The sequence below is a fragment of the Callorhinchus milii genome, unplaced genomic scaffold, assembly GCF_018977255.1.
Source record: "Callorhinchus milii isolate IMCB2004 unplaced genomic scaffold, IMCB_Cmil_1.0 Scaffold1589, whole genome shotgun sequence".
NCBI lineage: Eukaryota > Metazoa > Chordata > Chondrichthyes > Chimaeriformes > Callorhinchidae > Callorhinchus > Callorhinchus milii.
In genome coordinates this window covers 5,144-10,465 of record NW_024706330.1, presented here as the reverse complement: position 1 = coordinate 10,465, position 5,322 = coordinate 5,144, and the positions used below count along the sequence as shown (strand labels likewise).

General features: G+C 50.0%; 1 pseudogene; it reads left to right on the top strand.

Moving 5' to 3' along the window:
* The first annotated feature begins 3,064 nt into the window (after nucleotides 1-3,064).
* Nucleotides 3,065-4,590, top strand: LOC121852875 (annotated as a pseudogene).
* The last annotated feature ends 732 nt before the right edge of the window (nucleotides 4,591-5,322 follow it).

The window sequence follows — 5,322 nt, the reverse complement described above, 5'->3', positions numbered from 1 at the left end:
GCGCATTTTGATGTGACGTCACATTTCTCAACTCCCCCCCCCTCGTCACGCATCGTCACAAATGTCTGACCCCCCCCTCCCCATAGGTGCGTGACGTCATTTATGGACGGACCCTTAGCATGAACCGTTTGCCCCCAATCAATAGGTTTTTGTTCACAATTTATTTCAATGTCCAATATATTCTAGTGCTGTGCAAGAGCCTGTCAGTGCTGTTTGTTTAACCCCCCCCACCAACCCTCCATCAAATGTAAACGAATGAAATCGATACTTTATAATCGATCATTAATACTTTATAATCGATCATTATTAATATTACCACTACGCCGATCTCGGAGTGGTCAAAGCACGCGTCTGCGCATGCGCGGTTGCCACGGCGACCGCGCATGCGCAGACGCGCCGATAGTGCGGTTGCCACGGCAACAGAGCAACACAGCAGCTGAGAGGGGTAAGTCTTGAACAGCAACTTCAACGCCCTCAGCACCAGCACCACCACACGGCCACCACCACCACGATGTTGTTGTTGTTGTGTAGCTACTACCATAGAGTTGGTAGATACTACTCGGTAGACACTACTGCTGTAGAGGGAGCCACTTGATACTATTGTACAGTGAAGCCTCACTGAGCAATAATCCTCTTAGTTAGAAGGATGCTACGCTGAGCCTACGATGCTGTTTACCCAGCAAGGCCTCAACTGAGTAATAATAGTAGAAATAAAATAACAATAATTATTATTTTTAATAATGAAAATTATAGAAATAAAAATAGAAATAAAAGTATAATTATATATTTCCTATTTATAGAAGAATTTCCGTTATTTTTATTATTTATTTTTTGCCCACGTGACTTTACCGAAAAAACCAAAGAGTATGAATCCTTGCAGCCACGGAAGCTTCACATCTCCACTTTGCGTGTTTATCTTCACCTGGTTGCGTGGATTTTTCCCCTCCGGGTCCTCCCGTTTCTCCCCCAACTTTTTGTAATCGACGTTCGTAGCCGGTATTTGCCTGCTGGACATTTACAAGTGAGAAGCCGCTTCCTCGAGCCAGCTCAATGGGCCTTACCTGCTGAAATAAAACATCGCCTTCAGTTGCGGTAGTTTTACTCTTGCGAATGAAGTCACTGGACTCCTAACGTCCGCTGTGAAGCAGGCGGCACATAGTGACGGTCTTGTACGGACGTGTGTTGAACGTTGTCACCGTACGTAGCCAACCGTGCGAATCGGAGTATCGGTACGGTTAGTAGGCACCGCAGTATTAACCAGGGCGGTTGCTGCCTTCGAACTGTGATCCTCTGCGACAATTGGTAAACGCGCTACCGCCAGGCCGTGTGTTTTCCTTCGCGAGCCCGATGCGTGCTTGAGCGTGATACTCAAAGCTCTGCACAGATAGAATCAAGAATCCATCGCTGTACCATCACCTACTGGGCACTGCACAGCCCAAGACCAAACACCCTGTACCTAGTACCGTACTGAACACCCGGGCAGTTTGCCACCAAACTACTAACCAGGCCAACCTGTACTCTTGGTTCTTTCGGTAAAGTCACGTAGAAGGGAAATAATAAAATAATAAAAATAAAACATAATAAAATAATTCTCACGACATTTCGGCCACAACGCAAGCAGCCGTCCTCAGGTGAAGAACAGGTCTGTCGGAAAGACAGCGTCTGAATGAACAAACAGCATCTGAATGACGCTGTCTCCCCGACAGACCTGGTCTTCACCTGAGGACGGCTGCTTGCTTTGTGGCCGAAACGTCGTGAGAATTATTTTATTTTTATTTTTATTATTTTATTATTCCCTTCTACGTGACTTTACCGAAAGAACCAAGAAGATGAATCCCTGCAGTCACGAAAACTTTAAATGGAAACAGGTCAACCTGCTTTAGCTTTTGAGGCGTAATGATACTAATAATGATTTGAAGCTTTCGTGACTGCAGGAATCCATCCGCGTGCGGTTTGTCCGCTTTAAAAGCATCTAATCTCAATGTAAATTTGTCTGGAGAACTCCCCCTAGAATTCAATGACTGAGGATACATTTTGAAAGTGGAGTACATGCCAACGAGATCACGTCACGAGAATGGAAACTGTAAACGGGTTACATTTGACCCGATCATTCGGATAAATTGGCTCATCTGCCCTGGCGCTGATTACCCATTTATGATGGCAAGGGCAACTCATCATACAACGGAGGAGCATGTGTCATTGTCGAGGGGGGGGTGTGTGGAGAGCAATTGAATCTCATTCGTGCGTTGTCAAGCCACATGCTATCACAGTATTACCCTCCGATTGACACGGTTGGCTACGTACGGTGCGAAAGATGTTCAGCAAACATTGCATACATATACATTGCATGACCATGCAATGTAAAATCAACTGAAAAAAGAAAAATTTGAAATCGCCTGCCCTCACTAATTTGTAATTGCCTCCCATTAAACAGCAACGAATTGTAGAAATTCGACATCGACCGCCATTAAAATTCTGACAATGACATTACAACCCCAGCCAACACCACCGTTAAAATCACCAGTACCTGCTAAAATATTTACAACCACTCTTACTTATACGAAACATACAATTTCATTTCTGCGCCGCCACTGATTTTCTGCGTATTTTTTTTATTTCACGCGGCTTTGTATCTGCTGACATTTTTGTTGTCGAAATCTGCCGCGTGCCAGCCTGACCCCCGCCAGAGGTCGCAACCGGGTACCCGATACCCGTACCCTACCCGATACCCGGCTACCCGTACCCGGCCGGGTACGGGTAGCCGGGTATCCGTTTGCGACCCTGGTGCGGCCGGGTACGGGTAGGCCGTGAGTCACTGGTGAGTAACCGTTTGTCACTCATTTCCCAACGTCTTGTCTCTTCTCACAATTCAAGTTCCTAGAATCAACCCACCCGCGCCTGCAACATGGCTTCATCCCAGAGGTCGCAATCGGGTACCAGATACCCGTACCCTACCCGTACCAGGGCGGGTACGGGTAGGGTACGGGTGCGGCCGGGTACGGGTACGGGTAAGGAATCAAAACCCGTTTGTGACCTCTGACCCCCGCGCAGTTCTCCAACCGCCATGTACGAGGCGGCGCTGCTTGACGGCGGCACAGAGCCGCTGACGCACGAGTCCTGCGAGAGGGTCGTCGTCAACGTGTCGGGGCTGCGATTCGAGACGCAGCTCAAGACACTCGGCCAGTTCCCGGACACCCTCCTGGGCGACCCCGGCAAGAGGTCGCGCTACCACGACCCCCTGCGCAACGAGTACTTCTTCGACAGGAACCGGCCGAGTTTCGACGCCATCCTCCACTACTACCAGTCCGGCGGGCGGCTGAGACGCCCGGTCAACGTCTCCCTCGAAGTGTTCGGCGAGGAGATCGAGTTCTACGAGCTCGGCAACGAGGCCGTGGTCAAGTTCTGGGAAGACGAGGGCTTCATCGGAGAGGAGGAGGTGGAGGAGGAGGAGCCACTGCCATCGGACGAGTTCCAGCGGCGGGTGTGGCTGCTGTTCGAATACCCCGAGAGCTCCATCGCGGCCAGGGGAATTGCCACCGTGTCCGTGCTGGTCATCCTCATCTCCATCATCATGTTCTGCCTCGAGACTCTGCCTGAACTCAGGGACGAGAATAAGCAGAAATTTCTCCCGGCAAAGGACATCAACGGCACGCAGGTCGACGGCACGCATCGCGGCTCTGTCACTGATCCATTTTTTATCGTGGAAACCATTGCATCGTTTGGTTTTCCTTTGAACTGCTGGTGAGGTTTTTTGCGTGCCCCAACAAACTGGGATTTTTCAAAAGCATCATGAACATCATTGACATCGTGGCCATCCTGCCCTACTTCATCACCCTCGGCATCGAGATGGCCAAGCCCCAAGGGCATGACCAGCAGGCCACGTCACTGGCGATTTTGCGGATGACCCGGCTGGTGCGAGTGTTCCGGATACTCAAGCTGTCCAGGCACTCCAGGGGCTTGAAGATCCTGGGCCAGACTTTGAAGGCGAGCGCGAGCGAGCTGGGCCTGCTCGTATTTTTCCTCGTCATCGGCGTCGTCCTCTTCTCCAGCGCCGTCTACTTTGCCGAGGCCGACCAACTAAACTCGGAGTTCCGAAGCATCCCCGACACCTTCTGGTGGGCCATCGTAACCATGACGACGGTGGGTTACGGCGACATGTGTCCCGTGACGGCGTGGGGCAAGGCGGTGGGCTCGCTGTGCGCCATCGCCGGCATGCTCACCATCGCCCTCCCCGTGCCCGTCGTCGTCTCCAACTTCAACTACTTTTACCGCCGCGAGACGGACGGTGAGGAGCGCGCGAGCCGCCTGCGTCTCTCAAGCCGCTCGCAGCAGCAGCAGGCAGCAGCAGGAGCAGCAGGAGGAGAGAAGAAATAGCGGAAGCCGTCCACGAGCATCTCCACATACGTGGAGATGCGCGACTATCTGAGCGGCGACGTTGACTTCGAGGTGAAGATGCACCTCAAGCGCGACAAACACAACGGCATCGACAGAGACGTCCGATGCTCCGCCTTGCAAGTCGTCACGAAATGCCTCGAGGTATTTGTTCGCGATGAATGTGCACTGACATCGCTTACCTGTCGCTACGCTTGAATGGTCGAATGGACATTTGAGTCGCGTGGTCAATAAATGTTTTCAAGTCAACTTCACGTCTGCGAGCGTAAGTGTCTCCGTGTGCATAGTTGTCAATGTGGCGTTGTTTTGGAAGGAGGTTCGCGGTGAAAACCAAACCACCCACCCACCATTTTGCAGTGCACCGTGCAAAGACACGACTGCAAACGCGAACATTCCTTCGTAGAGGTGGGATTGGCAGCTGTGCACCTCCTGCCACAATGAAGCCGGGTTCGTGCTAATCTGCTGAACATATTTTGTAAGTAATGTTACAGTGAATGAGACATGTTCCCGGGGCTCCTCAACATACAAGTGCGTATACATCACAGTGCACCTCCAATTAGCACGGTGGGCTACGTACGGTGCGAAATAAATGTATATACTACACTAAAATACACTACACACTACACTACACAGTCTTCCACTATACACCACGATACACTACTACGAGGATCAGTTTTAGCTACACTACACTTATACACTACACTATACACTACACTATACACTACACTATACACTACACTATACACTACACTATACACTACACTATATACACTACACTATACACTACTATACACTATACACTACTATACACTACACTATACACACTATACACTACACTATACACTACACTATACAACTATACACTACACTATACACTACACTATACACTACACTATACACTATACACTACACTATACACTACTCTGATTA